This window comes from Protopterus annectens, chromosome 4.part1 (assembly GCF_019279795.1).
Source record: "Protopterus annectens isolate FY-2018-M chromosome 4.part1, PAN1.0, whole genome shotgun sequence".
Lineage (NCBI taxonomy): Eukaryota > Metazoa > Chordata > Ceratodontiformes > Protopteridae > Protopterus > Protopterus annectens.
Window position 1 is genome coordinate 354,114,598 of NC_056734.1, and position 15,708 is coordinate 354,130,305.

Below are 15,708 nucleotides of genomic sequence, written 5' to 3' on the forward strand. Positions count from 1 at the left end.
AGGAAGGCTGCTGAAGTGGCTGCTGCTCTGGTTGAATGTGGCCTAATGCCCTTAGGCACTGATTTGCCATGCTGTGAGTAGCAGAAATGAATGCAATGGCCTATCCATTTTGAAATAGTCCATTCTGAGATAGCCTTTCCTTGTGATCCTGCAGCATATGCCACTAAAAGTTGCTCAGTCTTTCTGAAAGCTTTAGTTCTGTCCAAGTAGAAGTGCAGCTGTCTATGTCCAAAGAATGCAGAAGTCTCTCACCCTTGTTCTGTGGGTTTGGATAAAAGGTAGGCAAGTGAATGGTTTGGTTAAGGGCCACACTGGAAAACACCTTAGGCAGAAATGTTGGGTTCGTCCTCAGAGAAACCCTGTCTGGATGGAAAATGATAAAAGGTTCCACAGCCATGAGTGCCTGTAACTCAGAGACTTGTCTTGCAGAGGTTATTGCTAGGAGCAGAGCTGTTTTCCAGGATAATAATTTTATATCAGCTCTTGAGGCTGGCTCAAAAGGAGGCAGTGTGAGTTTTTCCAAGACATAATTGAGGTCCCATACAGGTACTGGTGCTCTCCTTGGAGGTCTTATGCTTTTGGCCCCTCTGAGGTACTGCCTTATTAAAGGATGAGAAAAGATAGGTGGTTCCGTATTGTAATGGGCTGAAATGGCACAGGCATGGATCTTAATTGATGAAAAGGATAGGCCTTTGTCCAGCATCTCAGTTAAGTATTGTAAAATCTGAGGAATATTTGGTACAAACGTGTCAATTCCTTGTGCCTGGTTCAAGCACAGAATCTCTTCCATTTTTCTGCATACGATTTTCTGGTACTGGGCCTCCTGGCCTCCAAAATATCACAGTGTTGGAGAGAGGAGTGTTCTGAATGGCTACATTATCCGCCATGCTGCCAGATTTAAGGTCCTGAGTTAGTTGTGCAGGATATGACCATTTTGTTGGGTCAGTAAGTGAGAAATTTGAGGCACTGTCCAGGCTGGACCTTGAGACAAGTTCTTTAGGACTGGGAACCAGTGCTGGCGTGGCCAGTCTGGGGCAATCAGTATCATTTTTGGCTTCTCTTGTCTGACCTTTAGGAGTACCTTGGGGAGGAGAGGCAGTGGAGGAAAGGCATATACTGTTAGGTTTTTCCAGCAGAAAGATAAGGCATCCACTTTCCATGCTTGCTTGTGATAAGTCCTTGTGCAGAATCTCTGCAGTTGGCAGTTGTGAGAGGAGGCAAATAGATCTATGTCTGGGCATCCCCATTTCCTTATGCTGAAGACTTGTGGATCCAGTTTCCACTCAAGGGGGATCCATGAGGTTTCTGCTTAGTTCGCCTGCCAGAGTATTTATTTTTCCTGGCAGGAATTGTGCTTGCAGGTGAACTTGACAAGTCAATGCTGTGTCTCACAAAGTCATGGCTTGTCTGCAGAGGGGGTAGGAATGTGTGCCTCCCTGCTTGTTTATGTACCACATGACTATAGTATTGTCCGCCTTTATCAGTAGTTGCCCTGCATGAAGTAGATCCTTCAAAGCTGTCAGGGCATTCTGAACAGCTAGCATCTCTTTTTGATTGATATGAAGATGCATCTGGCTTGTGGGCCATGTGCCCTGAATACATTTTCCTGCCATGTGGGCTCCCCAGGCATAATCTGATGCACCCTTTGTTAGTGTCTGCCTGGCTCTGGGTAAAGTGAATGGCTGTCCCTTGTTGTGGTGAAAGGCCTGTGCCCACCATCGAATCTCCTGTTGCAGGCAGGGAATGAGGGCAATTAATGTTTCCAGGCTGTGGCAATGTGGCAGAGTCCAAACACTTTTTAGATACCATTGTAGTTTCCTCATATGCAGTCTGGCATATGGAATTAGCAGAATGCAGGATGCCATGAAGCCCAAAGCCTGCAGAATTTTTCTTGCAGATAACTGGGTCTTTGTTGCCAACATTTTGAATTAAGAAGTCAGTTGCCTTTGTTTGTCTGGCGTGAGATAAGCCATCTGGGCAGTTGTATTTAAGCCTGCAACCAGGAATATTATCTCTTGAGAGGGTACTAGTTTTGATTTCTTTTCGTTTGCTGTGTACCCTAGGCAAATCAGTAATTTTTTTTACAAACGCCAGATGCTTTAGTAGAATGTCCTTGTTCTCTGCTTGAATAAGGCAGTCCAAGTAAGGATATATTTGAATTCCTCTTTGTCTGCAAAATGCAATTACTGGTGCCAGGCATTTTGTGAAGACCCTGGGTGCAGTAGATAAGCCAAAGGGCAGTGCAGAGAACTGGTAGTGCATTGAGCAAGCTATGAATCTGAAGTATCTTCTGCAAGATTGTCTGATTGGGACATGCAGGTATGCCTCTTTTAGGTCCAAAGTTGCAAGTCAAGTCTTCTTGCCCAGCATGGGCTTGTCCCTGCTGTGGTACTCGCTGAATGGCCCTCATGTCCATGAGGGATGAAACTTGCTTTTGTGCCTCTGCCCATTGATTATGTGGCAGGTCTGGCATACTTTTTGCCCTTGGCAGGGTGTGAAAGTGGAACCTGTAGCCCTGAGATGCTATGTTCAAGACCCATTTGGCCTGGGTGATCATGTGCCAATTTTGTGAAAAAAGTGCTAGTTTCCCCTAAGGGGGCTGCCATAAGGTAAGTGTTTGCTTCTGGCAGAGGAAAGTCATTGGGATTGTTTCCTGTATTTCTGTGATTTGTCTTCTCTAATTTTGGAGGTAGAAGCACCCCATTGTTTAGGCCTGTATGAGCCTTGGGGCTGGCCTCTGGGGCGTCTGTATCTGCCTCTTTGTGGCCTGTCTGACACTGGAAAGGACCAATTCTTTGTAGGCCAGTTCCTGTTAAATCTGGGTGGCTGCACCTGTAAGAAATCCTTAACTGTCTGCATAAATTTCGCTTTGTCCTCCATTTTCTTCAACACCTCTTCTGCTTTAACACCAAACAAAGCATCATGCTGTAATGCAGCATCTAATAATTTTGCTTTAACATGATCAGGTAGATTCTGTTCCTTTAACCAAGCATGCCGCCTAATGACAGAACCCGTAACAGCGGCCCTGCAAGTGGCCTCCAGAGAATCAAAACAACATTGCAAAGTATGCTTTTTCCACTTGTTCAGTTGCATGCAATAAATCCTGCATTTCCTTGTTTTCTGCACATTCAGAATTTGTTAACATTTTCTGTTTAAGCAGTGACATTAAGTATTGCTGATATTTAAGCATATGAAATTGACAGCTTAAAGCCCTCACAGCCAAGGTAGCAGAAGTGTAAACCTTTTTCCCCCATCTGTCCAGTGCCCTTGAATCCCTATCAGAGGGGATAGGTTTTTTTTGCAGTGGAAGCCTTGACCCCTTTGGGATTCTGAGAAATAGTTTCTGGGTCAGCAACAGGGTTTTTATAAAGAAATTTATGTGAATCGGGAACCCTGTAGTATCTGCCTGGCTTAACAGGTGCAGGGGGTAGAGAGTCAGGAGACAGGCCGGACTCTGAAAACACATCTACAATGTCTAAAACAGAAGGGATAGCAAGAGGCCTGTGCTGAGGTAGTAAAAAAGAAAATCTCTGAGCCTTTTCTTAGATTCTGAGTAGTCTTGGCTCTCCCAGTGGAAGTGCTCCCTCATGGTATGCAGGGTTTCCACAAAAGAATAATCCTCAGGAGGGGAGGCTGAAGGGATAGATTTTTGAGCATCGGAATCCTCATAGGGAGGGAGGGAGAGAGTATTCCTGGTCAGAAGAGGAATCAGAGGAAATGGAAACCTGATCTGAAGATTCATATTCTGTCTCTTGCCTAGGCCTCTTATCAGGAGCGGGATGGGAACCCCTGATCAAAGTAATTAGGTCTTCGGCCATTTTGAGCATCTGTTTTTTAGGCATGGAGGACTGTCCATGGGCTTGCTGCACTTGTTTCTTTGTCTTTAGTGGTGCTTAGTCTTTGCCTTTGAAGCTGTAGTCAGTTTTATATATAACTGTGTAGGCCTGAAAACACCCTCAGAAGCAGATGCCTGCTCAGCGGCTCTGGACCCATCTGAGGGAATATTTTCCAAGTGTCCAATACCTTGAGTTTCCAGAGGCTTAGTCTGCTCCACATGGGAGTCGGAAGCAGCCTGTGGCTCTGAGGTAGCGGGCGTCAAGGGCTGCGAAAGCACCTCACTGAGAACCGGTGACTGGCTTAGAAGAAGCCCCGTCGTCAGTTTTGGACCTCGGATGCATGTCCTTTTCCTTGCGAATTGCGGTAGTCGGATGGCTATCTGACAACATCGTGTAATTAAATCTTCGGCCAAAGTAATGAAATGTAAAATCATACAGACGCTTAATAGTGCGTTGGTTAAATCTAGCACAAAACCTGCAATTAGCAATGTCGTGATCAGGGCCTAGGCAAGGAATACAATAAGAATGGAAGTCCTTATGAGGTATTTGCTTCCCACAAAAAATACAATTATTAACTTTTTCTGGCATCGGTCTGGAGCAAGAAAAAAAAGTTTCCAAACGGGGTACTTAGCTTCAAATGAAGACTTCGGATCTGAAATTCGAACATAAAAATCTCAGGAGTCGGTCGACCGGCACTTGCGAACTGCTTCTGCTTCGGGCACCGCGCGGTAAGAAAGACTGAAGAAAATGGCGTCGGCTGCATCTTTTATACCCCTGGCGCACTGACATCAGGGAAGAGGCGACAGCAACAGATGCCGGACCAAGACTTTGGAATTCAGGCCGACTGCGGGTAGCCTGCCGGCAGGATAACCCAAGAGTAATGACTGCAACAGTGAAACACGATGAACATCATCGTGGTCTAGGCCTAAACAGGTGAAGCAGTAAGAATGAAAATCTCTGTGAGGTATTTGCTTTCCGCAGCAAGACAATTATTAACTTTTCCTGACATCTGTTAGAGCAAGAAAAAAGGATCCCCAACAGGGTACATATCTTTTAGAAGACTTCAGGTCTAAAATTCGAAAAATGAAAATTTCAGGAGGCGTCCAACCGGCACTTGTGAACTGCTTCTGCTTCAGACAGTGCACGGCAAGAAAAGATGATGTAATGGTGTCAGCTGCATGTTTTATACCCCTGACGGCCTGACGTCATGAAAGAAGCGACAGCATCCGACGCAGAAATCCCAAGACTCTTGGGTACTCAGGCCGACTGAGGCTACCTGCAGGCAGATAACCCAAATGTGATGACTGCAACAGTGAAACACGAAGAACATTGGAGCAAGCACTTCATGAACTACAAGAACATCTTTAGAACACCGGCAAGGAAAACACAAACAATGCCTTATGCAGAAACAAGGTGGTTTTGTACAAGCCACTGTACGTATAAATTTGGAATACTGGAAAAAAATACCCAGGTATTCCAGAGGTGGAGACTGGGGTAACATTTTAGAATTCAGAGAATTAAAATGGCAATTACGATTAAACACAACTGATCCACCTTGCTTAAACAACATGACATCAATTCATTCAGTATTCAAAATTAAAATGTCAAACTATACCTCTCGCTGCATTTGTTAGACATTTATTAAACTGCTCGGAGAAATTATAATGTTTTAAATAGTGTAATGTTTGGATTATATATTATTCATTATTTTTTATGGTCCACATATGTGGTACATCATTTTAACGACATGGTACAGCATGCTTTTCTAACACCCTCATGAAAGAGGTATATGTTTTTAAAGTTTATTTTCTTTATTTACATGAACTCCTACACAAGGCAACAACAGTAGACCACCAATAGACATGTTTATGGACAGACTTTTAATTCACTTACTTTTACTACTCTTCACTCAGTTACTACACTGTACGTTTAAGGAGGCCTTTGCATAAAGAAGTGATGTATACAGACTTTTTAGATTCTGATAAAGTTTCTGTTAAGAAGAAAGGACTTAATACTGAAAATCCTGAATAAAGCTTCTGGCTTTAACTGCCCTTTTTTGTTTTGTTTAACCGTTGTGGATTTATCTGCAGTCATTCTGGTCTCCTTCAGAGATTGGTGGCGTTTTGTATGTGGTTACTATAATAAAAAGGCCTTGTGTTATCATGCATTTTCTGAAAGATGTGAAGGCTGAAACTCAAATATCTGTCATTACTTAGGGAATTTAGTCCTCAATGAACAATCTAGAAAACCCGCAAATTTTATGAGGAACAGATCAAAACTATGATACAAAAACCTGGACAGTTGGAAGGTATGTTACATAACCAAAAGCAACAGCTCTGGAAGAAGCATCTGCTACATCGTAACTGCACTTAATAAAATGGCAAGCCACCTGGCAAGAAATCCCTAACAAGAAGAGAAAAGAAGTCTTCCCTTCAGAATCAGGAAGGTCGGAAATAACCTGAAAGGCCTGAGAAAGAGCCAAAATATATCTAGACAAAGACACAAGAGTCTGGTAACTGACAGCCCTGAAAGCCAAGGTAGCAAAAGTAGAAGTATATACCTTTTTACCTAGCTTTTCCATAGTCCTACTGTCTTTATCAGAAGGAAGAAGCTTTGTAGAAGTTAGTAATGGAGATGGCTTGCCAGATGCCACAGACACCACAGAGGGGTCAGCTGAAGGACATCCAAAAATTTCAGACACCATGCAATACTTACCAGGTTTTATAGGGGCAAGGGCTTGAGACACAGTAGAAAAGGCATGGAGCAAGGCATCCAAAACAGGAGGGACATCAGAAGGTCTGGAAGAGTTCATCTGCAGAAGCTCATACCACCTCTTCTGCATCTCAGAAACCACAGCACAGTACCATTTAAAAAATGCCATCAACCTGGAAATAGCACCCCCAAAGTAAATCTCCTCAAAAGGAGTGTAAACACTCCCCTCAGAACCATAACCTAAAGGAATCTGGGATGAATAAGCAAGGTATTCCTTATCTGAATCCAACTTTTCCTCAGAGAGATCCTGTTCCCTAGGCCTTTTTACAGGAGTAGAGGATCACGGTGGAGCAAGAACACAAACTCCTTGAGGAGTCCAAAGCCACAAGGGCATTAAACAAACCCTGAGTGCAATTCTGCCATTCACTCAGAGGGTCCATAGGAGCAGGAGAAACATGCTTTTTTTTTTTTTTTGTCTCTTTTTCAAAGGGACATCTGCCCTGTAAAACTTACAAGGTTCAGACATCAGACGACATTCCACAATCATAGTCAGAGCCTTCTCAAATTCTGATTAGACAAGACCACCACTAGGATCTTCAATAATAATCAGCGGCGGTTCCTCCTTAACATCCGCAACGAACGTCTGCAAAGCCTCCAAGGACGAGAGTGAGGTCAGATCCATGTTGGCCTGAGAAGTGGCCGCTGAAGAGGAATTCAATGGAGGAGCCAGGCGATCCTCTGGGTTTTCACTAGCCTTGGAAGAGAAGTCCAATGGAGGCAGTACAACAAAAGAAACGGACCTAAACTTCTTGGTCTTTTTCACGGACGCCTAACCCTCAGAGTGGGAGGTTCCCTCCACGGTGTCTTTTGCTAAAAACTTAAAAGATGTTGGTTCTCTAAATACAAGACCAAAGAAGAAAGCAGATAATGGACAGTCTTTGGGGCGAAACCCTGACAAAGGGAACAAGACGTATGGCCAAGGGAAATGTCCAGATAAAATGGGCACTGTTCCTGACAGTCATTAAGGGGAAATCAGTTCCCCGCACTTGCATTTACCCCCATCTGGAATACATAAAACTCCACGAACAATCAAAGAGAAAAAAAAATAGCAAAAACACCAAAAGGGCACTTGTTTGAAACTGGTTGGTGAATCAGAACACAACTTGAACGATCAAAAGATGGCATTCAGACTGGTGGCAAAAAAGTTCTGAGGACCTCAACTTCACGCCCTACTCTACACGTGTGACGTACTGTGTACCTTAAAGACACCTAAAAGCTTTGGTATACAGGCCAGATGTCAGGTCGCCCCTGGAACTGAATTCCTATTACAAAGAATACGCAATAACACGACCGTGACCTAATGATGGAAATCCTGCATTGCCTGTTCTCAGACTCCAAACTTACAAATATTGTTTATTCCAGTCACCTTTAGACTAATTCTGCTTTCACATTTAACAGCACATGACGCAAAAAGGCTAACAGCTGTTGAAAACTACATTAGATTGTTGAGTACAGACCGATATTACAATTTTGGTTAATGATGTTTGGCAGCAATCACATAACATAATAAAAATACAAAAAGCAAAGTTTATCCACATATTCAGCAACATGAAGTAATAAAATAAATAAATAAAAGCAACAATGGCTGCTTTACTGCCAATATATATATAGATATATATATATATATATATATATATATATATATATATATATATATATACATACACACACACATATATATATATATATATATATATATACATACACACACATATATATATATATATACACATATATACACACACACACATATATATATATATATATATATATATACACACACATTATATATATATATATATATATATATATATATATATATATACACACACACACATATATACACACACACACACACACACACACACACACACACACACACATTATTTACCACATCTCACGCCATACCTTCTTTTTGTAGGCTTTCTTCAGCAATGTCTGTATAAATTAACGATTCTGGAAAGATCTGCAAACATAAAACACAACATATTACTCACAATAATATATGTTCACCAAAAGTAAACACAAGAAGTCAAAAACTAAATCTCATACAGTACTACCGTCAGAAGAGTAGGTTTCAATTAATGGCTCAAGAGCTGGAAGATACAGAATGTTTAGGATTTAAGTGGCCTCCAACAGGTCACTTATCTCAGTGCTAATGGTGGGGCTCCTGCAAAAATCTAGAAAAAGCAACAGTTGGTATACACCCATGCAGCATGGATATGCTGTACATGCACTGCTTCTATGCAACCCGGCTGGAGAAGTCAACATACAAAAGAAAACTTCCCGCAACAAGCAACACTAAGTGGAGTTCAAAATAGCCACAGCACTGAGGGGAAAGCTCCAATGAGTATGGACAATTGCTCAATAAGACCAGAAAGTTGGTCGAGGGGGGTGGGGGTGCAACTCCAAGACAGGAAAGAACTGGTCACCACCCCCAACAAAATTAACATGCCACAAGATGTAAAAGCAGTGGGGCCTTCAAGCAGTTACAGCAGGGGAACATGCATGAATGAATGTTTTTATTTACATTTTTTTTATTTATATTACATTGAGTGACTTAGTCCTGCCAAACCTCCCCAATTAAAACAGCAATACACTTAAAAAGAATAATAAATTGCAACATTGCATAACAAAACACTGTTAGTCATGATGACGCATTACAAAATCAAGTTACTTCATCTGTCAAAAGAAAAACTGGATGCAACAATGAAGGCAACACAAAAATCATGAAACATGACAAAAAATACACATCCGGTAGATACAGCATAATTACAAGTTTAGGTACAACAACCAAGGGATCCCTGGCAAATACAACACTAATCTGAAGTGAAATGATCAACAATGAAAAATCAAAAGCAATTATTTCTAAAAGCAGCTTTTTAAAATATGTATACATGTGTGCTTTGCTATACACACACACCCATATATATATATATATATATATATATATATATATATATATATATATATATATACATACACATAAAAATATAAATAAAAATAAAATGTGTATATATATATATATATATATATATATATATATATATATATATATACATATACATATACATACACATATAAAAATATAAATAAAAATAAAATGTATATATATATATATATATATATATATATATATATACATACACAGATACATATATAGCTATATACACATTATATATATATATATATATATATATATATATATATATATATATGTATAGATATGTATAGATATGTATATATACATACATATACACACAAGCATTCATATATACACACACATTCATATATTTATTTATACATGCACACACACACACAATCTATACAAACATATATACACACACACAATGCAGCAGTGTGCCAAATAAATACACTTCAATCATAACTTATGGTGGTATTTATTATAATACTGAAAAGTACATTTGTGTAAGTTACCCTTACCCACAGATGCAGATGTTCAAATTCACTACTGTAGCAGCCCTTAGATTATAAACAGAACATATAAAGTTAAACAAATCACAACCCTCCTTTACATCCCCATCTACAACTGTAAACAAGATTGAGGGGGAGGAAAGTACAGTTGTGTACACTTACATAAATGTAGATGCTCGAGTGTACTCACTGTTGCAGTCATTACATTTGGGTAATCTCCTGGCAGGTTCCCTCAGTCGGCCTGATGAACAAAGTCTTGGGTCCTGCGTCAGTTGCTGTCCCTTGTTTCATGACGTCAGGTTGTCAGGGGTATAAAACATGCAGCTGATGCCATTACATCAGTTTTTCCTGCCCCAGATGTCAAGTGCCCCCCAAATGGGGAGTCAAAAAAAAAAAAAATATATATATATATATATATATATATATATATATATATATATATAAAGTAATTTAGAATACAAAAGGTATACCTCCAATCATAAGTCTTTGTGGTGTATTTGCTTTTAAGTGTAATAAAAGAAAGAAGAAGCATAGTAAGAGAAAAAACAGGGGGCTGGAGGGTGGGTAACCAGGACTGCAACAGTGAATACACTCGGAACATCTACATTTATGTTAAGTGTACACCAAGTACAGTTGTGTACACTTACCATAAATGTAGATGTTTAGAATGTATTCACTGTTGCAGTCATCACATTTGGGTAATCTGCCAGCAGGTCGCCCTCAGTCGGCCTGAATTCCAAAGTCTTGGGTCTTGCGTCGGTTGCTGTCTCCTCTTCCATGACATCAGGTCGTCAGGGGTATAAAACAAGCAGCAGACTCCATTTTCTTTCTTGCCCCAGATGTCAGGTGCCCCCAAAAAAGGTAGCAAAAAAAAAAAAAAAAAAATAAAATAAAATAAAATTATATTATATATATATATATATATATATATAGATTAGAGATAGAGATAGATAGATATATATATCTATCTCAATACAAACTTTAACTTCATCTACAAGCAACACCACCACATAGGTTGTAGAAGATAGAGAAGGAAAGATAAACTCCAGAATGAAAGGGGGATGACGGGTGGGTAACCTGGACTGCAACAGTGAATAAACTCTAACATCTACATTTATGGTAAGTGTACACAACTGTACTATGTTCGTGTTTCACTGTTGCAGTCATCACATTTGGGTAGAATCCCAAAGCTATGGATGGGAGGCTGGAGCTAAACTGCATTAGGTGCGGCTATAAGGCCTTGCAGAACTGCAGTGGCAAAGCCTGCCCTGGACATAGAGTAGAGAGACAAATGATAATGCTTTGTAAAGGTGTGAACAGAACTCCAAGTAGCAGCCTCTAGAATGTCTTTGGTTGGTACTCCTCTGAGAAAGGCTGCTGATGTAGCAGCAGCTCTGGTGGAATGAGACTGAATGCCCTTGGACACAGGTTTGCCATGGTGTAAGTAGCAGAAACGAATGCAGTGGCTTATTCACTTTGAAACAGTCTGCTTTGAAATAGCCTTTCCTTCTGATCCTGCAGCATATGTCACTAGTAATTGCTCAGTTTTTCTTACAGCTTTAGTTCTGCTCAAGTAGAATCTTAGCGGTCTGTGTACGTCCAAGGAATGCAGAATTCTCTACCCTTAGTTCTGCGGATTTGGATAAAAGATTGGCAGATGAATAGTTTGGTTAAGAGCCACATTGGAAACCACCTTGGGCATAAATGAAGGATTGGTCCTCAGAGACGCCCTGTCTGGGAAAAATATGATAAAAGGCTCCACAGCCATGAGGGCCTGTAGCTCTGAGACTCTTCTTGCTGAAGTAATTGCTAGGAGCAGAGCCGTTTTCCATGATAAGAACTTTATACCAACAGTAGCAGCTGGTTCAAATGGAGGAAGGGGGAGCTTTTCCAACACATAATTGAGGTCCCATGCAGGTATTGGTGATCTTCTGGGAGGCCTTAATTTTTTGGCTCTGTATTGCAATGAGCCAAAATGGCAGAGGCATGGATTTTAACTGATGAGAAGAAGGATAGGCCTTTGTCAAGCATCTCAGTCAAGTATTGTAATATTTGAGGAATATTTGGTTCTGCTTTATCAGTTCCATGTGCTTGATTCCAAGCACAGAATCTTTTCCATTTATCAGCTTAAGATTTTCTAGAACTAGGCCTTCTGGCTTCCAAAATGACATCCATCACAGCTTTACTGAGAGGTGTTTGCATAACTACATGATCAGCCATGCTGCCAGGTTCAGTGTATGGAGTTGAATGTACAGGATCTGACTGTTTTGCTGGGACAGTAGTTGAGGTCTTTGAGGGAAGGTCCAAGCTGGGTATTGAGACAAGTTCCTTAGGATTGGGTACCAGTATTGGCGGGGCCAGTCCGGGGCAATTAGTATCATCTTTGGTTTCTCTTGTCCGACTTTTAGTAGGTCCCTGGGAAGAAGAGGCAGAGGAGGAAAGGCGTAAACTGATAGGGCGTTCACTTTCCATGCTTGTCTGTGATAAGTCCTTGTGCAGAATCTTTTCAATTGATAATTTTGAGGGGAAGCAAATTAGATCTATGTCCGGACTCCCCCATTTCTTTGTTAACATGCTGAAGACTTGTGGATCTAGTTTCCAATCGTGAGGGTCCATAAGGTTTCTGCTTAAATCGTCTGCCAGAGTATTTTGTTTTCCTGGCAGGAAATGAGCTTGAAGATGTATTTGTAAGTCAAAGCCGTATCCCACAGTGCCATGGCTAATCTGCAAAGGGGGTATGAGTGCGTGCCCCCCTGCTTGTTGATATACCACACAACTGTGGTGTTGTCAGTCTTTATCAGTAGTTGTCCTAGATGAAGTAAGTCCTTGAAGGCTGTCAGGGCAATTTGAACAGCTAGCATCTCTTTTTGGTTGATATGTAGATGCATTAGTTTTGGGGTCCATATGCCCTGAAGGCATCTTCCTGCCAGGTGGGCCCCCCCATGCATAATCTGATGAGTCTGTTGTTAAGGTGTGGCTGGCAGGGTGTAGAGTGAAGGCCCTTCCCATGTTTTGATGACATGCCTTTGCCCACCATAGAAACTCCTGTTGTAGGCAGGGAATGAGAGGAATCATTGTTTCCAGACTGTGACAATGCTGACTCCATAAACTTTTTAGGTACCACTGAAGTTTCCTCATATGCAGTTTTGCATATGGAATCAGTAGGATGTAGGAGGCCATGAAGCCCAAAGGCTGCAGAGTTTGTCTTGCAGATAACTGGGTTTTTGTTGCCATCAGTTTGAAGTAAGTAGTCAGTTGCCTTTGTTTGTCTGGCGTGAGGTAAGCCCATCTGGGCAGTTGTATTCAAGCTTGCACCCAGAAATGTTATCTTTTGAGAGGGTACCAGTTGTGATTTTTTTTCGTTTATTGTGTACCCTAGGCATGTTAGCAACCTTTTCACAAACGCCAGGTGTTGAAGAAGAATGTCCTTGTTCTCTGCTTGAATGAAGTAGTCGTCCAAGTAAGGATATATTTGTATACTTCTTTGTCTGCAAAACACAATTACTGGTGCCAGGCACTTTGTAAAGACCCTGGGAGCAGTAGATAAACCAAAGGGCAGTGCAGAGAATTGGTAATGCATTAAGCCAACCTTGAAACGGAGGTATCTTTTGCACGATTCCCTTACTGGGACATGCAGGTATGCCTCTTATGTCTAATGTCACCAGCCAAGCATTCTTGCCGAGCATGGGCAGAAGCTGCTGCAAAGTCAACATTCTGAATTTTGGAATGTCCAGGTATGTGTTCAAAATTGTTAAATCCAGTATTAGCTGCCAGGCCTTGTCCTTTCTGGGTACCAAGAACAGTCTTGAGTAAAAACCTTGTCCTTTTTCCTGTTCTGGTACTGGCTGAAGGCCCCCATATCCATGAGGGATGTAACTTGTTTCTGTGCCTCTGCCCATTGACTTTTTGGCAGATCCAGACAACCGTTTGCCATTGGCAGAGTATGAAAAAAGAATCTGTATCCCTGTGATACTATATTTACCACCCAATTGTCCTGGGTTATTAACTGACAATTTTGAGTAAAAAGTGCTAATTTTCCCCCTAAGGGTGCTGCCAAAAGGTAAGTGCTTGGTGAAGGCAGTGGGAAGTCATTGGGACTGCTTTCTGTAGGGTTGCGCTTTATCTCCTCCAGATTTGGAGGTAGAAGCACCCCATTCCTTTGACCTGTAAGAATCTTGTGCCTGGTATCTGAAACCTTTAGGGCGTCTGGATTTGCCCCCTTGAGCTCTGTCGGACACAGGAAAGAACCAATTTTTTGTAGGCCAGTGTCTACTGAATCTCGGTGGCTGCACTTGTAAGAAGTCTTATACAGTTTGCATAGACTTAGCTTTGCCTTCCATTTTCTTTAAAACCTCTTCTGCCTTAATACCAAGCAGAGTATCATGCTGTAAAGGTGCATCCAGCAATTTAGCTTTAACATGATCAGGCAAATTTTGCTCTTTTAGCCAGGCATGCCTCCTAATCACAGATCCAGTAACTGCAGCCCTGCAGGAGGCCTCTAAGGAATCAAAACCACATTGCAAAGTATGCTTTCCACCTTGTTCAGCTGCATGCAATAATTCCTGCAATTCTTTAATTTCTGCACATTCAGAAATCACCATTTTCTGTTTCAGCAATCCCATAACATGTTGTTGATACTTGAGCATATGAAACTGGCAGTTTAAGGCCCTGATTGCCAAGGTTACAGATGTATAAACCTTCTTTCCCCATCTATCCAGTACCCTTAAAACTCTATCAGAGGGGGTAGGATTTTTTTTCTGTTGAGGCCTTAACTCCCTTTGGACCCTGTGAAATAGTTTCAGGATCAACAGCAGGGTTTTGAAATAAAAATTTGTGAGAGTCAGGGACCCTGCAATATTGGTCAGGCTTGCTGGGAGCCGGAAAGGAGTCAGGGGTCAGGCTCAACTCCGAAAACACATCATCCACAATGTCTAACAGGGGGTATGGCTAAAGGCCTGTGCTGAGGGAGATGAAGGAAATCCCAGAGCCTCTTTTTTGATTCTGAAAAATCTTGACTCTCCCAGTGAAAATGCTCCCTCAAAGTATGCAAGGTTTCTCCAAATGAATAATCCTCAGGAGGTGAAGAAGATGGGATAGACTCCTCTGCATCAGAATCCTCATAGCGAGGTATAGATAATTCCTGATCAGAAGAAATAGAAACCTGATCTGAAGATTCATAATCAGTGTCTTGCCTAGGCCTCTTATCAGGAGGGGGTTGGGAGCCAGTGATCAATGTAATTAAGGTCTTCAGCCATTTTGATCATCTGTTTTTTTAGGCATAGCGGCCTGTGCACGTGGCTCATGCGTCAGTTTTTTAGCTTTAGAAGTTGCTTTTGTCTTGTTTTGCAGCTGTCGTTGGTTTGATATAAAAATGTTGAGGCCTGAATACACCCTCAGAAGCTGGTGCCTGCTCGCAGCTCCGGACCCATCCGAGGGAGATACTCAAAGTATTGGACCCACGGATGTATCTCGCGGCATGCCAGACTCCACATGGGTCTCGGTAGGGGCCTGCAACTCGAAAGTAGCAGGTATCAGGGGCTGCAAAAGCTCCTCACTGAGTACCGGTGAACTGGCGACTGGCTTAGGAGAAGCTTCGTCGTCGGTTTTGGACCTCGACTGTCTCTGTCCTTTTCTTTGCATTTTTTTGTGTACTCCGGTAGTCGGA

General features: G+C 41.6%; 1 protein-coding gene across 1 annotated transcript in view; it reads right to left on the minus strand.

The window, feature by feature from the left end:
- Window positions 1–15,708, minus strand: part of FAM168B (family with sequence similarity 168 member B) — a gene marked incomplete in the record, with an annotated part of 948,287 nt that overhangs the window by 759,247 nt on the left and 173,332 nt on the right. The window contains 1 exon segment of the mRNA XM_044070175.1: window positions 8,517–8,574.